This window comes from Somniosus microcephalus, chromosome 2, assembly GCF_052327205.1.
Source record: "Somniosus microcephalus isolate GS21.2 chromosome 2, FLI_Smic_1.0, whole genome shotgun sequence".
In the NCBI taxonomy this organism is placed as follows: Eukaryota; Metazoa; Chordata; class Chondrichthyes; order Squaliformes; family Somniosidae; genus Somniosus; species Somniosus microcephalus.
Window position 1 is genome coordinate 213,472,074 of NC_140988.1, and position 25,673 is coordinate 213,497,746.

Here is a 25,673-nt window from a genome sequence, read left to right on the forward strand (position 1 = left end):
GATCACCTGTGAGTTTGGTGGAGTCCCGGTAAAATGACTTAAGTGGCTTTAAATGGCCTTTAAAACCTTTTCTCTGGAAGTTTCTTTGATCTCCTGCCTAAGTTGTGGCAGGAGATTGAGAGAACCCCAGCTGAAATTCAGGACCCCGAAGTATAAAAGCTGCTAAAAGGCCTGAATTAATCAAGATAGTTTAGCATATCTTTATCTTCGGTCCCTTCAGAAATATATGGTACACATTCTAATTTTTTGATTTTCTGGTAGTAATTAAGCTAATTATATTGAACTGCACGCATTAATACTGAAGTTACATGTAGCCATTTTCATACCCTTTGTACTTGATGGCATTGGAATCTACCATGTCCAACATTACTTATCTTTGAAGCTTCTTCAACAAAAGTCTACTTCAGAAAGATACAAACATGAAAATTTAATTTTTTTTAACTGTCATTAGAAATCTACATATAGGTACAGTCTACATGGCCTTCTTTGATCTCACAAAGGCCTTCGACACTGTCAACCGTGAGGGATTATGGAGTGTCCTCCTCAAATTCAGCTGCCCTCAAAAGTTTTTCACCATCCTCCGCCTGCTTCACGACGACATGCAAGCTGTGATCCTGACCAACGGTTCCACCACAGACCCAATTCACGTACGAACCGGGGTCAAGCAAGGCTGTGTCATCGCACCAACGCTCTTCTCGATCTTCCTTGCTGCAATGCTCCATCTCACCCTCAGTAAGCTCCCCACTGGAGTGGAGCTAATTTACAGAACAAATGGGAAACTGTTCAACCTCCGTCGCCTCCAGTCCAGATCCAAGGTCGTCCCATCCTCTGTCGTTGAATTACAGTATGCAGACGATGCTTGCATCTGTGCTCACTTGGAGGTCGAACTCCAAACCAATCAGCTCCGATGGATGGGTCTCATTGTCCGCATGTCCGATACGAGACTCCCAAAACTTGCGCTCTACTCGGAACTCCGACACGACAAGAGAGCCCCAGGTGGGCAGAGGAAACGCTTCAAGGACACCCTCAAAGCCTCCTTGAAAAAGTGTAACATCCCCACCGACACCTGGGAATCCCTGGCCCAAGACCGCACAAAGTGGAGGAGAAGCATCCGGGAAGGCGGCGAACACCTCGAGTCTCTTCGCCGGGAGCAAGCGGAAGCAGGCAGCGCAAGGAGCGCACGTCAACCCAAGCACCCCATCCACTGCCCCTTCAACCACCATCTGCCCCACCTGTGACAGAGACTGTAGGTCCCGCATTGGACTCTTTAGTCACCTGAGAACTCATTTTTAATGTGGAAGCAAGTCATCCTCAGTTCCGAGGGACTGCCTAAGAAGAAGACATATAGGTACAGTCTCAATAAAGGAAGCTATAAGCTTCTAGGTGTATAGTAGCTAAAATTGACACAGAACAATGGCTCTGCAGAACTGTTAATTGCAGAGATGTTAAATTCTTTCAACAGCTGATCTTCCAAGTTCTAATGAAAGCCGTGAATATACTCCAGTTGTATTCATCCCTGATCACTGTAAAGAAAAAGAAAGAAAGACTTGCATTTATATAGCGCCTTACACGACCTCAGGATGTCCCAAAGCGCTCTACAGCAATTAAAGTACTTTTGAAGTGTAGTCACTGTTGTAATGTGGGAAACGCAGCAGCCAATTTGTGCACAGCAAGCTCCCACAAACAGCAATGTGATAATGATCAGATAATCTATTTTTGTGCTGTTGATTGAGATATAAGTATTGGCCAGGACACCCCTAGCTTGTTAACACAAGAGCTTAACAATGAACAGGTAACATTAAGTCTCCACCCTTGGTGTAAAGGTTGTATGTCTCAAGCATTACTCATTTGCAAGTAAAATAATTAATTCCTGTTCCCAAACTTTGCTGCTTGAGAGTCAAACAATGATGGGTATATCCTAGCAATGATAGCTCAAATCCACTGCAGTTGTACAATGCATGCCATTTTATAGTTTCATTAACAGAAGCTTAGGGCAGTGCTATGTGGCATATCCCTCACTCTACCATTACCATCAAGCCAGGGGACCAACCCTGGTTCAATGAGGAGTGTAGAACAGCTTCCCATGGAGCAGCACCAGGCGTACCTAAAAATGAGGTGCCAACCTGGTGAAGCTACAACACAGGACTACACACTTGCCAAGCAGCAGAAACAGCATACTATAGACAGAGCTAAGCGATCCCACAATCAACAAATCAAAGCTCTGCAGTCCTGCCACATCCAGTCGTGAATGGTGGTGGATAAGTAAACAACTAACGGGAGGAGGAGGCTCCATAAACATCCCCATCCTCAATGATGGTGGAGCCCAGCACGTGAGTGCAAAAGACAGGCTGAAGCATTCACAACCATCTTCAGCCAGAAGTGCCAAGTGGATGATTCATATCGGCCTCCTCCTGAGGTTCCCACCATCACAGAAGCCAGTCTTCAGCCACTTTGATTCACTCCATGTGATATCAAGAAATGGTTGAGCACACTGGATACAGCAAAGGCTATGGGCCCCGACAACATCCCGGCTGTCATGCTGAAAACTTGTGTCCAGGACTAGCCGCACCTCTAGCCAAGCTTTTCCAGTACAGCTACAACATTGGCATCTACCCGACAATGTGGAAAATTGCCCAGGCATGTCCTGTCCACAAAAAGCAGGACAAATCCAATCCGGCCAATTACCGCCCCATCAGCCTACTATCAATCATCAGCAAAGTGATGGAAGGTGTCATCGACAGTGCTAACAAGGGGCAATTACCAATAACCTGCTCACCGATGCTCAGTTTGGGTTCCCCAGGACCACTCGGCTCCAGACCTCATTACAGCCTTGGTCCAAACATGGACAAGAGCTGAATTCCAGAGGTGAGGTGAGAGTGACTGCCCTTGACATCAAAGCAGCATTTGACCGAGTGTGGCATCAAGGAGCCCCAGTAAAACTGAAGTCAATGGGAATCAGGGGGAAAATTCTCCACTGGCTGGAGTCATACCTAGCACAAAGGAAGATGGTTGTGGTTGCTGGAAGCCAATCATCACAGCCCCAGGACATCGCTGCAGGAGTTCCTCAGGGCAGTGTCCTAGGCTCAAACATCTTCAGCTGCTTCATCAATGACCTTCCCTCCATCATAAGGTCAGAAGCGCTATTGATTGCACAGCAATCAGTTCCATTTGCAACTCTTCAGATAATGAAGCAGTCCGTGCTCACATGCAGCAAGACCTGGACGACATTCAGGCTTGGATTTCTAAGTGACAAGTAACATTTGCGCCACACAAGTGTCAGGCAATGCCCACATCCCATGAACGAATAAAAAAAAACATATTTGTTCATGTGACAGCAGAGACCAGGAAATTAACACGCCAAGGAAAAGAACTGGTCAAGGACAGGTAATATAGGATGTAAGATCAGATAGGTATGCTGGAGGCCTGCTAGATTTATCTTTAGTGGGCTAGGAAGAACTTTGCAAAACTTTCCCTCACTGTCATACGCTTCTGCCACAGATTTTGCACATTTATGGCAGATATTGGTGATTCAGGCACTGGAAAACTACACAGTTTGCGTATCAGTGAGGACAAAAGTCAGCTTAGCACCTCCATTCTGCTGAAACTCAATGGCTTGGAGTTTCCACTCAGTTGCGCTGGCTTTTTCAGTGCAATTCACTCCAAATCGGCCAAACCAGCGCAAAAGATCGAGGAGTTTCAAGCGCAAATTATGTCCAGCGCAAATCAAGTTTCAGCGATCTTTTCCGCTAGTTAAAAGACTTAACATAGAAGCTGGCCCTGCCCACAAAACTAGCCATGCCCTCAGATTGAATTAATCACCATTGCGAGTTTCTATTAATTGCAGCCATTTGCAGGCCTTCGAGGAGGCTCTTAAAATTAAGCTTCTTCTTAGGCACAAGGCACCTTTTCAAAGCTTTTAAATATTAAACATTTTTTAATTTACTAAGAAACTGACTACTGTACACTAATGATACTAATACATGGTACTGTACAGTTTTTTAATGTCATTTTCAGTTATTTAAAATCAGGTTACTCACATGTGGTGGACTAGACACCCTGATTAAAAATGGTTATTTTCTAGGCTCATGCATGAAGAGGTGAGGTTCCTCGAGGGCTTGTGGCACGCATGGAACCACACCCCCAGCATGTCCTCTGTCTTCAGGAGAGGAGGGAAGAAAAAAACATTTGCATAAAATTTAAATTTTAGGAAGTTTCCTGGGCACCTTACTCGTGTACCTTACCCAATGGTCGGTCTTCATATGTGAGGCTGGACAGTGAATGTCAGCATCCATGGGGGACATCACAGCCAACCTTGTCCTCACCCACAATCAAAAATGGGCCCTTACAGCAGCAGCTCACTTGACAAGGATTGGGATGTGAACTCTGCTTGATTAATCTCCTCCTCCCTAACTCTAGTGACAAATGATCATATTTTCCACAATCGAGTAAACCAATCCCTCACAAATTCCTGAGGATCTTAGACTTGAAACATCAACTGACAGAGGGAATACTGTCACAACTTCAAATCAATGGAAACATTAAAATCTACAATTATCTGGGGTGATTATTTGGCAGTAATCTCATTGAGGGTTTCAGATGATTGTGAGAGCAAAGCTCAAATGGTTTACAATTATTATCTGAACCCCAGCTGAAATAGCTGGCTTACAGTCACCATTGTTTCCATTGGTATTTTTTTAAAGTGATATTTATTGTGGATTTAGTGGGCCCAGTGTTATTGGTTTTCACCTTTTTTTTGCAGGTGGCAGGTGTCGTGGGAACCAGGGCTCTCCGGGTATTTGATGTGCAATAAAGTCCACAGTGAAAGATTAATAATGGGTATGTGTTCACTGCAAGTGACTCTCTGGTCTCTCTTCCTGGCAACAACCCTAGCTTCTGCTTACAATAACCATCACTATATTACCTCCTATTTACAGCACTTGTCATCATACATTTTAACAACTGTTTAACAAGCAACTGTTTAACAAGTTCTCCCAATGCCCAAGTGACTAAGGGCATCACCCAGTGTAGTACAAAGTCATATAGACCAGAAAGTTCCAAGTTCAATCCATCGCTATGCAAAATTAGCTGACTGTAGCCAGGGAAGCAGTTGGGCTGCTACATTTGTCCTCAGTGCCCCTGAGTTGGGAGGGGAAAAACAGGGAAGAATTCTGTTTTCTACTGCTATGCAGTAACTCCTCCTGGAAAATGCACAGACAAAGTGTGGACAATTGAGTGAGAATGGGCAGGAGGTTTAGAGGGGATTTGAGGAAAAGCTTTTTCACCCAGAGGGTGGTTGGAATCTGGAACTCACTGCCTGAAAGGGTGGTAGAGGCAGGAACCCTCAACATTCAAGAAGCATTTAGATGAGCACTTGAAACGCCATAGCATACAAGGCTACGGACCAAGTGCTGGAAAATGGGATTAGAATAGACAGGGCTTGATGGCCGGCGTGGACACGATGGGCCGAAGGGCCTCTTTCTGTGCTGTATATCTCAATGGGGGAAAAATTCGGTATCGCCCCGTTTGGGGCGCGATTATCGGCTGTGCGCAAAGTTTAGCGCCTGGCGCTAATTATCGCCTCCAACTGCAAACTTGGCTTCTATCACCCCGGAGGTGATTGGAGCATTAAATCAGGCGCTACACACCTCTCTTAAGGTGCAAAGGCCGAGGAGCGAGGCGCTACCTCAGAGCGCTGGCGAAGCTCATGTGATGTCAGTCAGCAATGGAACACAGACACAATGGTGCCGGCCAGTTCTTAAAGCATAGGGTTGATCTTGCTCTCCATCCACATCCTGCTCATTGCAGCCTTGAATCTCAGCCTGGAGAGACCTGTACATCAAATCTGCTGGAAAGAACAATGGAGAGGCCCAGGGAAAGAGCTCAGAGTGCAGCCCCCACAGTCTCTTCTAAATCGATACGAGGGCAAATCAAAATGAACCTGCAAAGTGCTGCTCAGTACCCAAAACTCCTTCACACAGCGTTGAATCTCTCCAGAAGTCTCTCTCTCTCTCTCTCAGAATGCATGGTGCAAAAATGTCACCAACAAAAAGCAGCAGGAAGCGGTCGCCTTTAAATAGCGCTCCCCCAGTCCCTTCCTGACTGCAAAATGCTCCCCTCAACCTGTCGTTGCTAGCGGCAGGCGGTAAGGCAGGGGCGGCCACACAATATATGGTCCGGGGCGCTACCGGGGCGTTGCACACTCGACTGATGTCATGATCTGCCGGCACAGGAGATCGTGGCGGTAGTGTTTAGCGCCGCCGCAAAATGTCTAGTTAATTTCGTGAGCGGCGCAAACATCGCCGCGCACGGGCACTAGTTGCATTGCGCCCCATTAGCGCCCTCTTAAGGCGCTAACGGGAGGCGCAAACCAACTGAATTTTTCCCCCTATGACTCTAATGGATCAGCCTTGACCATAATGCAGCACGGTCAAATAGCCTGCCAACACACCGTTCAGGCGCAGATGTTGAGAATTGCTGCTCCTTTAAGAGCAGTGGTGCAAAAAATTGAGAAAATCGAAAAAAAAGAATTATTTAATTTGATAGGAAACTCAGCTCCACACATCCCCTAGCACTGCATAATTGCTTTACTACTACTTAGAAATGTCACACTCACCAAAATTATCAACAAAGAGTAAACTGCTAATGGCCTAAGAACAATGCTTAAAAAGTAAAAGAGAGAATCTATCAAACCTGTCTGCTAAGCATTCAACAGGAATATTTAGTAATGTGGAGACTTACATTGGGAAGGTCAACTAATCATTGTACTTACAACATTAAAGAATATGATCAATTTAATTATACAAACTTAAACATAATTTTTAGGTGATCTACTTTCTTCTTTTTGTAATATTACTGCTTCAGCTTTTACAGAAATTAATTTGAAAAGTTGCAGGTTTTAGAACAAATATATAATGTACACACTGGCAGTAAAGTAAAATCTGTACCTTAAGCAAGGTGTATTCTCCTCTCACAACCCAGCACGGCAATGGAATGCCCTTCAGACTCATGGCTGATTGCTTTTAGTTAATGTTTCACCAGACACAAAACAACTCTCCTGTCCCACCCTCCGAGCAAACAGCTCCACTGAGTGCAAGGTGCACAAAGAGAGACACTCAAAGGGGAAGAGAAAAAAACCAGCATGGTGCACGCTGACAGAGCATTGCCAGTCACAGCGCCATTTAAGAAAAAATTGTGAAATATTTATAGAAAATTAAATCCAGAAATCAGCCTAAAAATGTCAGTGTAAACATACTAATGAACATTCGAATGGGCCAGGTTTTATCATCGATCTTGGCCTACCAGATGAGGTACTACGCAAGCTTAGAAAAAACAAAATTAAAGAACCATAACTAATATATACAGTTAGTCAAGCATATGGTGCCATGATTTAGCTCACACAGGTACATTTCAGTGCTTACAGTGTAATGTATACCAAGTCTCACATAAACTGGATGTAAATTTCTAATATTTGCTTTTTCTTACAAGATATTACCAATTTACTACATAAGTACTGGAAAATTTGTTTTTGAAAATTATTCACTTCTCAGCAAGTGAGACATTAAAAGCAACAAAACTTTCCTCATATTAAATTTTTACTTGGAAAAAATAATTATTGTTTGCACATTAACCACAGTAAATTAATCCTATGAGTATTTAACAGATATACCTATGACATAGATGAGGATTTTGTCAGGGAGGAAATAAAATTATAATAGGTGCAGGCTAGGTGCTGCAATGAAAATGGAGGGGTAAATACAGAGACGTTACTGGCAAGTTAGTGAGATATTTTGTTTTTCAGTTCCCCAACACAAAGGTTTGTTGAGCTGAGGCTTGTTGATGAGTTGAATGTTTTAAACCCTGTACCAATTTAAAAAAAAACAGGGATAAATTCTACTGCAGAAAATATTTTTTGTAAGCAACTTAAAAGTGACATTTCACTAGAGGATGGAGATTTGTTCCAGCCACAATGAGCGGAATCTTGTTCCTCAGCATTAAAACAGAATTTCAACACAACCTGCACCATGTTACTAAGCTTCTACACTCATGTTAGATTGTAATATTCATTATATGGAGTCTCACTTAACAAATAGCAACAAAAATCGAAGTAACTTTCTTCAACTCAAGTGACTTGCAGTGCAGCACAACATAACGAAAGGGTCATATTAGGCCTGTGAATCTGAGCATTTGAATTAATGACATTCAGTGGTGATGACAATGAAAGTATCATTTGAAAACACAATAAATGGAAAGTTCATACCTGTGTAGGCCGGACTGTTAGGCGCTGTGAAATCTGTGCAAGCTGTTTCACTCTTTTCAAGTCTATACACTGGAACGTTTATCAGTCAGCTAAGGTGCTATGGTGCTAGTCTGTTTACCTAATGTAAAAAGGGGAGGCACTGCCTTATTAGCCTTTGCCCGTCAATCACTGATTATTGCCATGTAAAGAGACTTTATTGCTGAGATGTGGAAAAGGGCCACATTTAGAAGTTTATCACATAACAAAAACAAAACAAAACAAAAAATCCCCAGTTTGTAAAGTTTGAATTATATTGTACCTGCTGTCATGTTTTAACTGAGAAAAACATGTGCTTGGTATTCAAATTCAGGAGGCTGGTCAAGTGGAGCAGCCCAGGGGAAGGGAGGAGGGAGAGAGAAAAAAAGAAATTAAGTCAGAAATCCACTACCAGGTTATACTAGCTTGCATCTTAATCATTAGAGTTGTGAAGCCAAGCCCTGAGGTGGGAGTTGTCTAAACTAGCACCAATTCACACACATAGGATGAGCTATGAGGGCAGGTTAAAGAAGTTTAAACACAATACAATCTAGATCTAGAAGGAAGATGGTTAAGAGCAGAGGAAGCCTCATATAAGTATATAATGTATTAAATTATATAAATAATAAGGTAAACTCAGAATGTGACATCAAAGTAAACTAGGAAAACAGAACCAGAGGTCAGAAATTCAAATTAGTGAAAAGTAAAGTTCAAACAGATTATTAGGAAGAACTTTTTTCAAAGAGTGATAAAGGTTTGGAATAATCTGCCAGACAGAGTGGTAGAGACAAAATTGTTGGGGTCATTCAAAACACAGTTGGATGCTGAAGGCAATTAAAATGGAAATAAGAAAGAAAAACAATCAATACAAAGCCTGCTGTGCAAAAGTAGGGAGAGTTTTGGGAGGAGTATAAGAAAATGTTAACAGATTAACAGAGGTATTGCATGTGCAAAAAGGGCCCAAGAGAGGAATTTAGTGAAGGATGTTAAACACAATGCTAAAAACATTTTATTCAGTATCATAAAAGTAAAGAGTAATTAGAGAGGATGTCAGATCTCTAATGAATCAAAATGGTGGAGAAACTGAAGAAGAAATAGTCAAAATACTTAATGAATATTTTGTACAAGTATTTACTGAAGAGGATAAGCCTAACTTATTATCTAACTTCTATAGCACACTGAATCTGCTAAAGGATTTTGAATTCAGTAAGTTAGAAGTATATATAAAAAGCAAGAAAAAGAAAGACTTGCATTTATATAGCGCCTTTCACATCCACTGGATGTCCCAAAGCGCTTTACAACCAATGAGTTACCTTTTTTTGAAGCGTAGTCACTGTTGTAATGTAGGATAGGTTAAAGGAACTAATAACCGGTAAATTTCCACAGCCTCATTGCTCAAGAAGCTTAAGGAGGAATTATGTGGACCATTGCATATTGTCATGAAAGAATCATTAAGCACTGGTTAGGTTCTGCAAGGTTGGAATCAGCAAACATAAAATAACTTGCATTATTGTAGCATCTTTAGTATGAAAAATATCCCAATGGAAATAGAGCGGGAGATCCTGGTGTAACTGCCTGGGATCACATCCCAAGCAATTGTTTGATAGAATGTTTAGAATAATCTGCGAGGCAAGGTAATAGAGAGAAGGACATTAGGGGTTTCAAAATGCAGCTTGATGCTAAAACAGGAGAATTAGGATTAGGATACAAGAGGGATGAACTTCAATGGATCAAAAGGCTTTTTCTTATCCCAGCTCATTCTTATGTTACCATAAATTGCCTGAAATATATTTATTGAGTTGAGAGCTGAGCCTAAATGTTCCAAGTTGCACAGGTGGCAAGGTATTTTGCCCGCTTCAGGGCATGTCATAAAATCACTGGCATGTTGCTAGTCATTTTCTATCTATGACCACAGGGATCGCATTTTCTGATGTGTGCTGGCAGTGGGTAAGGTTCCTCGCCACTGGCATGGACTCAGAACATTTAACCCTAATGTCACTCAAATTTGAGTCCAGTCTACCTCTGAACTGCAGTATTACCATGACATACCTTACCAACCACAATCTCCCTACCTGTACCTCAAACCATGTACAATACGATGGCCATATACATTTACTGCAATTAATAGAGCTCCATTTTATTAAAGTTGTATTATCTCATGCTGGACCTTTGTAGAGACCACTTGTTTACAGTTGTATTATTCAAACAAATCCAATTTACACACTAACTCAAACTCTTCAGCATCCCACAACCCAATGTGCAACTACAATGGAAGTCGATAAGATAACTCATGATTAGATCACATCCTAAGACAACATTGTTAAATGTCTGTCTCAAACTTGCCCTGAATATGTAGATGAGGCCTGAGGACCAATTTCTAGCGATCCTCAGGTGTCCCGAGCGATTTTGGGCACACACTACCTCTGCAGCGCCAGGGGTCTGGGTCAGATGAAACTACCCTGTGTTGGTTATAGGCCGACTGACCCTGCCGCATTTCTCTCACTCTGCAGCAAGAAAAGGCGAAAGGATACCTTGATAGCAACACTCACACGTGCAGTCGGGTGGGCTGTGAAGATAGACACAGATGCAAAGGGATAGAAAGGGGAAAAAGGGGGAAAAAAAGGAGAGAAAAGAGAGGAAAAAAGTAAAAAGGGAAAGAGTACAAGAAGAGATGAAAGGGAGGGAGCAGAGGAAAAACACAAGCACAGGAAATGAAATAGAATTTAGTCTGTATGTGTGTTTTTTCCTACCCCTTTACGTTGTTCTGTTTTATTTTAAATGCTGTTTATCTGTAATATGTTACAATTCTGACGAAGTGTCCACAGTCCCACACTCAAAACATTAACTTGCTCGTTCTCTCCACAAATGCTGCCTGGCCTGCTGAATGTTTCCAGCAGGTTTTGTGTTTGTTTTAGATTTCCAGCATCTGCAGTAGTTTACTTCTTGTTGGCAAGATAGTCAGTTCTTTTCAGTTATTAAAATGTGAGCAGTGCTGCAGTTAGCTGTCAGAGTTTGTTTTAATTTTATAAACTTACCATTTTTAGCAGGGCTTCACACTGAAAAAAGCTATAGCCAATATCCTAAAGGTCCAATTATAACCTGGCCCTCAACAGTTGGTTAATATGGCGGTCGGTTGCTATAACCGAGTCCATGCTAGAACATGGTAATGAGGCCTGGGAGTTAAAATGGCCAGGGCTTCACACCAGTACTGTCATGGCTACATCCCGACTGCCCCAGTCCCCACAAGCCACATTCATGCCTGGAGCTCAAATCCAGGCTAATGTCTTCTACCTGATTTCAGACAGGCAATTTTCTGCAGTTACCAAGAGATGTGACTAGGTTGCTCTAATATTAACTTAAGAAAACCAGTAACTCAGAGCAACTGCATCAGGGAGTAGTAGGACATCAAACTTGTATGAAAGCACTACCAGGGTGTCGTGTTTGCCCATGTAACAAATAACAACAACAACAACAAGAACTTGTATTTATATAGCGCCTTTAACGTAGTAAAACATCCCAAGGCGCTTCACAGGAGTATTATAAGGTAAAAAATTTGACACTGAGCCACATAAGGAGAAATTAGGACAGGTGACCAAAAGCTTGGTCAAAGAAGTAGGTTTTAAGGAGCGTCTTAAAGGAGGAAAGAGAGGTAGAGAGGGGTAGACAGGTTTAGGCAGGGAATTCCAGAGCTTAGGGCCTAGACAACAGAAGGCACGGCCACCAATGGTTGAACGATTATAATCAGGGATGCTCAAGAGGGCAGAATTAGAGGAGCGCAGATATCTCGGGGGATTGTGGGGCTGAAGGAGATTACAGAGATAGGGAGGGCCGAGGCCATGGAGGGATTTGAAAACAAGGATGAGAATTTTGAAACCGAGGCGTTGCTTAACCGGGAGCCAATGTAGGTCAGCGAGCACTGGGGTGATGGGTGAACGGGACTTGGTGCGAGTTAGGACACGGGCAGCTGAGTTTTGGATCACCTCAAGTTTACGTAGGGTAGAATGTGGGAGGCCATACAGCTTGTACTTTAACCATGTTTACCTTTTTGACTAAGGTGTTACGGCGAGTGTTGTGGCAGACTTGAAACTGAAGATCTCACACAAAGGATTTGCCCAATGTCACAGCCCTGGTTCTTTAGATGCATTTGTATCCAGGTGCACAATGCACTTGCACTGCACTCTCCAACACCACAGAACCTGCTCAGAGGGCTAAACTCCAGTATTCATAGAAAGATTCCTAAATTCATAGAAACTTACAGCACAGAAGAAGACCATTCGACCTGTTATGCCTGTGCTGGCTCTTTGAAAGAGCAGCCGTGCTTAGTCCCACACCCCGCCTTTAGTCCGTAACCCTGTAAGTTGCTCATCCTCAAGTACCTGTCCAACTCTGTTTAAAAATTATTTATGGAAATAGTATGGTAGAGCGTTCCAGATCCCAACAACTCTCTGAGTGAAAACATTTCTCCTCATCTCCCCTCTAGATCTTTTTCCAATGATTTTGAATCTATGACCTCTAGTTATTGTCCCACTCGCCAGAGGGAATAGTTTTTCTCTCTCTACTCTATCAAAACCTCTCATCATCTTGAAAACCCCGATTAGGTCACATCTGTTCCAAGGAGAACAGTCCTAACTTATCCAACCTCCCCTCATAACTGAAGTCTCTCATCCCTGGTAACATCCTGGTAAACTTCCCCTGTACCCTTTCTAATGCGTTTAGAAGCGGTGATGTGAGACTAAGACGTAACTAGTCGGATGGATAAGAGAGAACCAGTGGATGTGGTATATTTGGATTTTCAAAAAGCATTCGATAAGGTGCCACACAAAAGGTTATTACACAAAATTAGGACTCATGGTATTGAGGGCAATATATTAGCATGGATTGAGGATTGGTTAATGGACAGAAAACAGAGAGTAGGAATAAATGGGACTTTTTCAGGTTGGCAGGCTGTAACTAGTGGGGTACTGCAAGGATCAATGCTTGGGCCTCAGCTATTTACAATCTATGTTAATGACTCAGAAGAAGGGACTGAGTGCAACGTATCCAAGTTTGCTGATGATACAAAGTTAGGTGGGAAAGTAAGCGGTGAGGAGGACGCAAAGAAGCTGCAGAGAGATATAGACAGGTTGACTGAGTGGGCAAGAACATAGCAAATGGAATACAATGTGGGGAAGTGTGAAGTTATTCATTTTGGTAGGAAAAACAAAAAAGCAGAATATTTTTTGAATGGTGAGAGACTGGGAAATGTTTGCACTCAGAGGGACCTGGGTGTCCTTGTACATGAATCACAGAAAGTTAACATGCAGGTACAGCAAGCAATTAGGAAAGCAAACAGAATGTTAGTTTTTGTTACAAAGGGATTAGAATATAAGAGTAAAGGGCCTAGAAATTCATTATAGCCACTTTTGGGGCGGTAAAGTCGGGCGGCCGCTAAAGTTTGCGCCCGGCGCAAATTCGAGGCCACTTCTCCGATATTCATTAGCTTCGCCCTAAGAGTTTGCTCGAGCGCTAAAACTGGCGATGCACGCCTCTCTTTAGGTGCTAAGCCGGAGGTGCTGAGCGAGAGCGCCGAGGCCGGGCGCAGCGCAGGTGCGGCCATTTCTTGATTGACAGCAGACACCCTGGCGCCAGCCAGCTCTTAAGGGGGAAGGGTCGACTTGGTCTGCTGCCACGCCCTGCACACTGGAGCCCTCCAGCTAGGCCTGAACACTGCTGCTGGACCCAAATAGCGCCTGAAACCATGGAGAAGGCCCGTGAACGAGCGCAGCACTTCTCAGAGCTTGATCTGAGGGTGCTGGTTGGTGCTGTGGAGAAGAGACGCCATATTTTGTTTCCGGACAATGGCAGGAAGCCGCCGGCCCGCGTCTACCGGAGAGCCTGGAGGCATGTCGCCACCAAGGTGTCATCCAACAGCGAGGTCCCCAGGAGCGGTGTCCAATGCCGCAAAAAGCTAAATGACCTCGCCAGGATTGTCAGGGTGAGTACCCTTTCCAATGTCCTCCTCATCCTTGCATGTGCACCTCACATTATGGGCAAAGGGACCTGAAAGCCCTAATGGCCAGCCCTCATGCAGCAGCTATGGGACACTCATGAACATCAATTGCACATTGTGCACTTAACACACTGGCCAGGCTATTCGACCATGGGAGGCAGTGCACACAAGATCAGGGCTACACACTGGCCAGGCTATTCGACCATGGGAGGCAGTGCACACAAGATCAGGGCTACACACTGTACTTAGAGGCCGTCCTTTCTCTTGCAGGCCAAGCTGGCCAATAATAGGAGGAGCCGGACTGCGACCGGGGGAGGCGGACCCCAGATCCAGCCGCTAACCGAGCTGCAACATCGCGTGGAGCGCATCATGGGTGCCCGGGTGATTGGCCCCGTTGCATCTGGAGATGCCGACCCTGTTCTGGGCACCAATGGTAAGGACATCACCTTTTGGACCTCTCTCGTCCCACTTGCGCATCAGACCTACATCCTTTGCCACTGTCCGACCAATGCGCAGAATGCCACCACTCATGCATCCCTCGCTGACGCCCTCTCCTCACTCTAAAGCTACTCTTGTGCCTTCCTGCTTTCAGATGGTGAGGAGGAGGTCCCTGAAGTTGCCAGTGACAGCCCCTCAGAAGAGGAGGAGGAGGAGGAGCAAGAGGAAGGCGGCCCATCAGGGGAACCCTCAGCCGCGGCAACCCATGCCAATGTAGGGGACACGTCTTCCCTGGAGGGGAGCGTGGGGGAAGTGTCGGAGGGGAGGGTAGCTCCTGGGAACAGCGGCCTGCAGAAACGCGGGAGGGGGGTGGAAGCTCAGCGGCCTTCTCCCCAGAGGGGGGAAGGGTCGGAGGGGAGTCCAATTGCTGGGCCCAGCGGCGTCCAGCAACGCCGGAATGGTTGGCCAGCTCGGCGGCCTTCTCCCCACAGGGAGAGTCCGGCCTCCAGTCCGGAGACGGCCAACGCCGAGGAGATGCGCCGCCTCGAGGACTTGTCCGCGGACTCGGAGCGCCGGCACACGGAGCTCATGGGGGTAGTGGCACGGTTGCCTGAGGCCATCGAGTCCCTGTCTCGGAGTGTGACCGAGTTCGGGGCCTCACAGGCCACCAGTTGGGCGGAATTCGGGGCAGCTCAGGCAGCGAGTGGCCAGGTGATCAGTGGTGCCGTGCAGTCACTGGGTGCTCTGATGCGGTCACTGAACAGGTCAACACGGGCACTCACTGCTGCCACACTCGCTGTGTCAGCCAGGCATCGCCAGGGCACCCGGCGCGCTGCAGCAGCACAGCGGTCTGTCCCTCGGCAGATTGGTGCGCATGCTGCAGTGCTGGCCCGGCCGAGTGCCAGTGTCTCAGGCGACCAGCGAGCGCCTGCCATCCGCCAGCTTGCCCCCATTCCTCCAGCCGCCACTGCCACTCCCCCAGTGGAGCTGCCAGGAGCTGCTGCAACGACTGATGCTGGCCAGCCACAGCTGCAGCATTCACCAGCTGGCCCCTCGACGGCCAGACCTCGTCTAGGCCGACCCCGAAGGGCATCTGCCGTCACAACATGTGCCCCTCAGGAGCCTGCCCCCAGCCTTGCAGCAGCCAATGGCCTCACTTTGAGGAGGAGCAGCAGGGCGTGCAGGGGCCACCAAAGTTTGCAGAAGGCATCGCCCTCGCGGGCCACAAAGTAGAGGGTGTGTCCAAATGTTTTGTTTTTTGGAATGCGTGTTTTGTGAAGGCCGAGGACAAAGGCCATTTTTGTTTACATCTTTTGTTAATGCTCCCCAGGTTGTGGGAGTGAGTCATGTGTGTGAGTGTTTTTTGGGGGTTTCGTCTGTTTTTGGTTTTCATGTGGGAAGGGCCCTGAGTTTGTACAATAAACCATTTTATTTATTCACATTGTCCATGTTTGATCTTTGAAGTGTTTGTTGCCTTAACCGGCTGACGGCTTGCGGAGCGGCTGCAATCATGTTCTATCATTGGCACAAGCCATTCCCTGACAGGGGGCCTAGAAGTGACGTTCAATAAGCCGCCGACGGGCGGCCCTTGGACCTTCTGCCTCCCTCCTGGGCTGGTACTCCTCGTCCTCCTCCTCCTCCTGCTCCTCCTCCTGAGGTGGTGGTCCAACGTGAGGTGGCAGTGCCTGAGTCCTGCGGATAGCCAGGTTGTGCAGCATGCAGCAAACGACGACGAATTGGGAGACTCGCTCCTGCGAATACTGGAGGGCTCCCCCGGAGCAATCCAGACAGCGGAACCGTTGCTTGAGGACGCCGATTGTTTGTTCTATGATGTTCCTAGTCGCTTGATGGCTCTCGTTGTATGCCTCTTCAGCAGGGGTCGTGGGCGCGCGGAGCGGGGTCATGGCCCAGGTACACTAAGGATAGCCTTTGTCCCCGATAAGCCATCCTCTTGGGTGAGGCTGTGCCTGGAACATGTCAGCCACAGTTGTCTGTCGCAGGATAAAGGCATCGTGGCTGCTGCCTGGAAAGCGGGCATTGACAGCTAGGATGCGCTGCCTGTGGTCACACACCAGCTGTACGTTGAGGGAATGGTAGCCCTTCCGGTTGCGGTAATCCTCGGCATGCTCCAGAGGTGCCCGCAAAGCCACATGCGTGCAGTCAATGGCGCCCTGCACCATGGGGAAGCCCGCTATTCTTGCAAATCCCACTGCAGGCTGCTGCTGCTTGTCCAGGGTCATGGGGAAGGAGATGAATTGACGTCTCCTTCTGAAAAGGGCATTGGTCACCTGGCGGATGCAGCAATGCACGGCGAACTGGGAGATGTTAGCGATGTCCCCAGCAGCGGATTGGAAGGAGCCGGTGGCATAGAAGTTGAGAGCCACCGTCACCTTCACTGCCACCGACAGAGACGTCCTGCGCATCAGCTGTGGACGCAGATCTCTGTGCAGCAGCTGGCAGATGTCTGCAACCACCTCCCTTCTGAATCACAGCCTCCTAACACACTGCGCGGCAGACATGGTCAGATAGGAGGACTGCTGGCGGTATACCCTGGGTGGGTAAGGCCTCACTTGGTGACGCCTGTTGCCCCCTCTGCGTCTAGCCAGGGCTGCCACTCTCTCACGGCGTCTGTAAGCCCTTCCGGCATAAGGCTGAAACTCAGCGTTGGCACCCAATGCAGCCCCCATTATATGCTGGCAAACACTGAGATCTCAATGAAGACAAAGATAATTGGTAAGCTCTGGCCTGAGCCAAAAATACCTGTCCTAGTGTTGGGCCAAAGCAGTAAGCTCTCCTCCTTGGTCTCTCTCCAAAAAACCGTTGCACAAGAGTGAATGCTGCAAAATGGCTGGCCTTTATAGTGCAGGGTAAGTGCCCTTTAATTTGCGCTCCCCGCGGCCCGCCTCGGCTGTGTACCGTTCCGCTTCACAGTCGTTAGGGCCGCCCGGCGCACAATGGGGCGGCGCGAGTGAAGTTCCGGTTCCGGGCGCACAAAGGGCGTTGCACGACGAAATGACGTCATGATCTGCGCGCGCAGCAGGGCGCGCGCTAAGACTTTGCGCCGGCGCTAAATGTCTACTGAAGTTGGGGCGAGGCACAGATCGCGCTGCGCCCAGGCGCTAAGCGCCTAGCGCTCGAGATCTACTCCTCCTAAGGCGCTAACGGCTGGCGCGCCCAACTGAATTTCTAGGCCAAGAAGTCTTACTACAATTATACAGGGCATTGGTGGAGTACATTACACTGGTGTACTGTGTACAGTTCTGGTCTCCTTACCTAAGGAAAGGCATACTTGGCTTAGAGGGAGTGCAACGAAGGTTCACTAGACTGGTTTCTGGGCTAAGGGGATTGGCCTATGAGGAGAGATTGAATAGGCTAGGTCTATATTCCTTAGAGTTTAGAAGAATGAGAGGTGATCTAATTGAAACATATAAATTCTTAAGGGGACTTGACAGGGTTAATGCTGGGAAAATGTTTCCCCTGGCTGGGGAATCTAGAACACGGGGTCACAGTCACAGAATAAGGGGGCGGACATTTTGGACTGAGATGAGGAGACGTCTCTTCACTCAAAGGGTTCTTAATCTTTGGAATTCTCTACCCCAGAGAGCTGTGGATGCTCAGTTGTTGGGTATATTCAAGACAGAGGTCGATAAATTTTTGGGAACAAAGGGAATTAAGTGATATGGGGATAGTGCAGGAAGGTGGAGTTGAGGTAGAAGATCAGCCATGATCCTGTTGAATGGCGGAGCAGGCTCGAAGGGCCAAATGGCCTACTCCTGCTCCTAATTTGACTTACCAGATGGAAGGCAGCAGCAGCCCACTTCCTGGCACCAGGGGTGCTTCTGCTGCTCAGGAAGGGAGGAAAAAGAGTGGGAGAGCAATAGTGGTAGGGGATTCTATTGTAAGGGGAACAGATAGGCGTTTCTGTGGCCGTAGACGTGACTCCAGGATGGTTTGTTGCCTCCCTGATGCCAGGGTCAAGGATGTCACTGAACGGCTGCAGGGCATTCTGAAGGGGGAGGGTGAACAGTCAGAGGTCGTGGTTCACATTGGGACCAATGACATGGGTAGGAAGAGGGATGAGGTCCTGCAGCAAGAATTTAGGGAGCTAGGCAGCAGACTAAAGAGCAGGACTTCAAAGGTTGTAATCTCTGGATTACTCCCGGTGCCACGTGCTAGTGAGTATATAGGAATAGGAGGCTAGAGCAGATGAATGCGTGGCTAAAGAGTTGGTGCAGGAGGGAGGGCTTTAGTTTCCTGGATCACTGGGCCTGCTTCTGAGGAAGGTGGGACTTGTACAAGTCGGACGGGTTGCACCTGAACCAGAACAGGACAAATATCCTTGCGGGGAGGTTTGCTAGCACTGTTCGGGGGGGTTTAAACTAACTTGGCAGGGGGATGGGATACAGAGTGGAGCTATCATAGGGGGTGATGTACAGCCAAATATAGAGGAAAAAATAAGTCAGACTGGAAGGCAGAGCAAATATGTAACGGCACAAGGGAGTAGGGCAAGGTTAAATGGCATTTATTTTAATGCAAGGAGTCTTACGAATAAGGTGGATGAACTGAAAGTGTTGATGAACACATGGGAGTATGATATTGTTGCTATCACGGAGACATGGTTGAAGAAAGGGCAAGACTGGCAGCTCAATATTCCGGGGTATAGAATCTTCAGGCGAGACAGAGGGGGGGGGGGGGGTAAAAGAGGAAGGGGTGTCGCAATATTAATTAAGGAGACAATTACTGCTGTAAGGAGGGATGATATATTAACAGGTTCCTCTAATGAGGCCATATGGGTTGAACTTAAAAACAAAAAGGGGGCTAGCACTTTGCTGGGAGTGTACTATAGGCCCCCAAACAGCCAGGGGGAGATAGAGGAACAGATATGTAGGCAAATCTCAGAGAAGTGTGCAAATAATAGGGTAATTATAGTGGGGGATTTCAACTTCCCCAATATTAACTGGGATAGTCAGAGTGTGAAAGGCTTAGAGGGTGCAGAATTCTTAAAGTGCATCCAGGAGAGCTTTTTGAGCTAGCATGTAGAAAGTCCTACAAGAGAGGGGGCGGTACTGGACCTAATTCTAGGGAATGTGGCCGGGCAAGTGGTAGAAGTGTTAGTAGGTGAGCAGTTTGGTGACAGTGACCATAATTTGGTGAGATTTAAGGTAGTCATGGAAAAGGACAAGGATAGACTGGAAATAAAGGTTCTAAATTGGGGGAAGGCCAATTTTAATATGATAAGGCAGGATCTGGCCAATGTGGACTGGGATCAGCTACTTGAAGGAAAATCCACTTCGGAGCAATGGGAGTCTTTCAGAAAGGAAATTGAGAGAGTACAATGGCAACATGTTCCCGCAAAGGTCAAGGGTGGGACCAACAAGCCCAGGGAACCTTGGATGTCAAGGGATGTACGAGAATGGATTAGGAAAAAAAGGGGGGCTTTTGGCAGATACAAAGGACTAAAGACAGAGGAAGCCCTAGAGGAGTATAAAAAGTGCAGGGGGATACTTAAAAAAGAAATTAGGAGAGCGAGGAGGGGCCATGAAATAACACTGGTGAGCAAAATAAAGGAAAATCCTAAGGTGTTTTATAAGTATATTAATGGCAAGAGGATAACTAGGGAAAGAGTAGGGCCCATTAGGGACCAAAGTGGCAAACTGTGTGTAGAGCCAGAGGATGTAGGTGGGGTTTTAAATGTATTTTTTGCATCTGTGTTCACTATGGAGAAGGACGATGTGGACATAGAAATCGGGCAGGGGGACTGTGATATACTTGAACATATTAGCATCGAGAGGGAGGAGGTACTAGTGGTTTTAGCAGGCTTAAAAGTGGATAAATCCCCAGGCCCGGACAAGATGTATCCCAGGCTACTATGTGAGGCAAAGGAGGAGATTGCAGGGGCTCTGACACAAATTTTCAGAACCTCTCTGGCCACAGGGGATGTGCCAGAGGACTGGAGAACAGCTAATGTAGTACCATTATTCAAGAAGGGTCGTAGGGATAAACCAGGGAATTACAGGCCAGTGAGCCTAACATCAGTGGTAGGGAAATTATTGGGAAAAATTCTGAGGGACAGAATTGGTCTTCACTTGGAGAGGCAAGGATTAATTAGGGATAGCCAGCATGGCTTTGTCAAGGGAAGATCATGTCTGACCAATTTGATTGAATTTTTTGAGGGGGTGACTAGGTGTGTGGATGAGGGTAGTGCAGTGGATGTGGTTTACATGGATTTCAGCAAGGCTTTTTATAAAGTCCCGCATAGGAGACTGGCCAGGAAGGTAAGAGCCCATGGGATCCAGGGTGCCTTGGCACATTGGATCCAAAACTGGCTTAGTGGCAGAAGGCAGAGGGTGATGGTGGAAGGTTGTTTTTGTGACTGGAAGCCTGTGTCCAGTGGGGTACCGCAGGGATCGGTGCTGGGTCCCTTGCTGTTTGTGGTCTACATTAATGATTTGGATGTGAATGTAAAAGGTGTGATCAGTAAGTTCGCAGATGACACGAAAATTGGTGGGGTGGTAAATAGTGAGACGGGAAGCCTCAGGCTACAGGACGATATAGATGGGTTGGTCAGATGGGCAGAACAGTGGCAAATGGAATTTAACCCTGAAAAGCGTGAGGTGATGCATTTTGGACGGACTAACAAGGCAAGGGAATACACAATGAATGGTAAGACCCTAGGAAAGACAGAGGATCAGAGGGACCTTGGTGTGCATGTACATAGATCCCTGAAGGCAGCAGAACAGGTGGATAAGGTGGTTAAAAAGGCATATGGGATACTTGCCTTCATTAGCCGAGGCATAGAATATAAGAGCAGGGAGGTTATGATGGAGCTGTACAAAGCGTTGGTAAGGCCACAGCTGGAGTACTGTGTGCAGTTCTGGTCGCCACACTATAGGAAGGATGTGATTGCTTTGGAGAGGGTGCAGAGGAGATTTACCAGGATGTTATCTGGGCTGGAGCGCTTCAGCTATGAAGAAAGACTGGACAGGCTGGGGTTGTTTTCCTTGGAGCAGAGAAGGCTGAGGGGGGACCTGATTGAGGTATACTGAATTATGAGGGGCATAGATAGGGTGGGTAGAAAGGAAATTTTCCCCTTAGTAGAGGGGTCAATAACAAGGGGGCATAGATTCAAGGTAAGGGACAGGAGGTTTAGAGGGGATTTGAGGAAAAACTTTTTCACCCAGAGGGTGGTTGGAATCTGGAACTCACTGCCTGAAAGGGTGGTAGAGGCAGGAACCCTCACAACATTCAAGAAGCATTTGGATGAGCACTTGAAATGCCATAGCATACAAGGCTACGGACCAAATGCTGGAAAATGGGATTAGATTAGATAGGGCTTGATGGCCGGCGCGGACGCGATGGGCCGAAGGGCCTCTTTCTGTGCTGTATAACTCTATGACTCTATGACTCTAATTGTTATGTTTTTATAATAACTATTTTTATAATAATATTCTATGGCCTAGAAATTGGAAATGGCCCGAAAATGAGTAGTGTCATGGCCCAGCACTATTAAGCTGCACTGGGTGAAACTGGTCTTGGTAGCATGCAAAATTCATGCTCAGTCCTCATTAACATGATTATAGTGCTGATCTCAGTGCTAAAACTGCTGCTCATTGGTTTACTGCTCAACAGGTGGGCCAATATCAGGTGCAGTCTAATTCCAAGTCATGTTTGGTCTAGGCTTTAATCAGTACTTAAAGGGAAGGTGCATTGTGTAGTGTATGTAACCGTTCCACCTTTAAGAGAACTATTTTAGTAACCGTTCCACCTTTAAGAGAACTATTTTAAGAGTTGCACGACTTTATCTTGGCTGCTGTATACTGTAATACCGGCGGTGACCACACCGGTATATAAGTGCTGTGTAAGGATTTATTGGGCAGTTCCGCCCTGACCTTCAACTAGTAAAGACCTGTTAAAGTTTACTCTTGTGGTCTGTGTAGTAATTCTCAATATAACACACAGACTTAACAGTGGCGACGAGTACGATCTTACCCTGCGGCAGAGATACACCCAAGGCAGTTTAACGGGCGTCGAGAAGAGGCATCCGCCCTCATCATTCTGCTGAGAGAAGACTCGAGTCTGCAGAGCAAAGGAAGAATTCTGACACGAAGCCTTCCATCAGCAACAGGCAGTGATCATCCCTTCTATCACGGTGGTGGGTAAGCCGATCAGCGACGAGCAGCAAGTCGGCCACGTTGGCTGTGAAATAGGGGAGGGATGAACGGAGGATATAAGGGTGGAGAACTCGACCACGGCCGGGGAATAGAGCCGGACAGAAGTCGGGGCCAGAGGCGCTGAGGCTGGGGCAGCGTAAGGCATGGAAGCCGCGGTGAATGCAAACGCAGCTGGTGTGAGAGACCGGGGGGGCGAACGCAGCTGGTGTGAGAGACCGGGCTACAAGCGGGCTGGGAGACGCAACAGCATCGAGAGAGAGCTCGACCGCGACCGGTGAAAAAGGCCGGGCAGCTACCGAGGCCGCGAGGCGCAGCGACCGGGACAGCGTAAGGCGCGGGAGAAAATAGCGGGCTGGGAGACGCAACAGCGTCGAGAGAGAGCTCGACCGCGACCGGTGGAAAAGGCCGGGCAGCTACCGAGGCCGCGAGACGCAGCAACCGGCACGATTGTAAGGCGCGGGAGAAAATTTTAAAAAACGCGGAGAACTCAGCCGCAGCCGGGGGGGGAAAGGACCGGACTGCAAGAGGGGCTGGGAGGCACGATTCGAAAACCGCTGGGGAGGGCGAACGCAGCAATACGGCAATCGCCATTATAGCCAGCGGGGGGAAGAAGACGAGTGCGGGAAGCCGCCATTTTCGGAGGCGGGGGAAGAAGACGAGCGCGGAAAGCCGCCATTTTTGTAGGCAGGGGAAGAAGACAAGAGCGGGAAACCGCCATTTTGTAAAAGAAAAAAAAAAATTCTTATTGTTTCTCAAGAAGGTTGCGAAGATGCCTAAGCATGGTAACATCAACGATTTCGATCCCGATGTTGAAGATTGGGCCACGTATGTTGAACGCATAGAGATATATTGTAAGGCAAATAAAATATCAGATGAAGATAAAGCACTAACCTTACTAAACTCAATGGGTGCGAAGACATACGGGCTATTGAAGCATCTTCTATCACCAGCTAAACCGGCGGATCAGACTTTCGCTAAAATTGTGGCTATCCTGAAAAATCATTTGAACCCCACACCGCTGATGTTAGCGGAACGATTTAAATTTTATGCGAGAACGCAACTGAAAGAGGAAAGCAACGCGGAGTATTTAATTGAACTGCGTAAGCTAGCGAAATACTGCCAGTTTGGGGAAAGCCTGACAGAGGCACTGAGAGACAAATTCGTGTGTGGATTGTCGAAAGAAGGAACACAAAAGCGGCTGCTTGAAGAGAATGATCTTACACTTGATAAGGCTGTCTCTATTGCAGCATCACACGAAGCCGCAGCGAGAGGCACTGCGGAAATGCAGCTGAAGGCAGCGGTACTCAGCGTAGATCAAATGGCTTCGGGTACAATGAAATGTTATCGTTGTGGAAAGACAACACACGATCAGAACCAATGCTGGTTTAAAAACCAGGAATGTAGAAAATGTGGCAAGCTTGGTCACATAGCTAAAGTATGCCGGTCAGGAAAGAAGACCAGCAACAAAAAGTCACCGCAGGAAAAGTGCAGAAAGGTACATAAGGTGGCTGAGAAGAGTTCGGATGAATAGAATTCGGATTCAGACTCCAACAGCAAGGAACTGGGTAGTCTGAGAATTCACAATGTGAGTAAGGAAGCTGACCGACAAACTATCTGGGTCACACTGCAGATAGCCGGAGTCCAAATGAAGATGGAATTGGACACCGGATCGGCATTGACGGTCATGAATAAGCAAGATTACAAAAGGTTATTCAAACATATTCCCCTACGGGATACGGAGATAGTATTGCAGACATACACGGGGCAAAGAGTATACCCCATCGGAAAGATAAAAGTCAAGGTGAGACACAAGGGCAAAGAACACCAAGGAATGGACTTATATGTACTACCTGAGGGAGGTCCACCACTTCTGGGACGGGAGTGGATCAGGAAAATAAATATGGACTGGCACCCCCTAAAAGCAATGACGGTAGATTCCGGAAAAAGAAAAGATGTCAAACCTGAACGATTGTCCAGAGTACTGGATGAGGGCATATGCAGCAGTGACAGTGACAAAGCAGAGAGTGAGAACTCAGTGAAGACAATCAGCTCAGACTCTGGAACTGATGATGGGAAGACCAGCCCATGTGCAAAAGACAAGTCTAAAATGGACTTGCAGACTAATGATGGAAAAACGAAGGAGTGCATAAATGCTTCAGAAGAGAACAAAGTATCAGAACAGAATTCCACTGAACAACAACAACATAGTTTGACAGAGAATTCTGAGTCTGTCCAGTCTACAGACATGCACATTTCTGAGGAACACCGGGTTCGAACTCAACTCCATTTCAAACTACAACAACAATTAGAACAAATGATTCGCTGTTTTGAGCAAGAGATGAATGCAAAGAAAAAGTTCTTTGACACAGAGTGGGAGAATCTGGGAAGACAGCAGAAGCAGCTGATTGAGAAAATGGAACAGGAACACACAAACCGTCTGCGCGATGAGGCCAAACGAATCAAAGCTGGGCAAGAAAGGGAATATGTCAAATTCATCGATCAGTTGAAAGCTAAGAAGAAAGAGCACCCTTTTGTGAGCAGTGTCAGCAGTAATAAGCCACTCAGGGAATTGGTGGCAGAGGCAAAAGCTGAAGTGATGGAGGAAATAGAAGACAATAGAGAGGAAGCAGAAGATGATGACTCATCTGAACTATTATCACTCCTACCAGGTCACGCAGGTGGTCCCTCCGAACTGAGCCAAATCAGTCTGGAAGCAGAAAAACTTCCCAAGGTACTCGAGCCTTTAGAAGTCAACAATGCTGGTTCTGAAGTTACGAAAGTTCAAGCTGTTAAGTCCAGTGAA

The 25,673-nt window shown here is 46.8% G+C and overlaps 1 protein-coding gene across 7 annotated transcripts in view; it reads right to left on the reverse strand.

Annotated features, from left to right (window-relative positions):
* Positions 1-25,673, reverse strand: part of rbm47 (RNA binding motif protein 47) — a 381,884-nt gene that overhangs the window by 119,884 nt on the left and 236,327 nt on the right. The window contains exon 1 of one of the 7 annotated variants that reach the window (XM_085969045.1): positions 8,258-8,368. The exons of 5 other annotated variants lie outside the window; for them this stretch is intronic. The gene's annotated coding sequence lies outside the window, so the exon portion shown is untranslated. Of the gene's footprint in view, positions 1-6,944; positions 6,997-8,257; positions 8,369-25,673 lie in introns of those variants that run through there. One more of the 7 variants, XM_085969038.1, reaches the window with a different exon arrangement.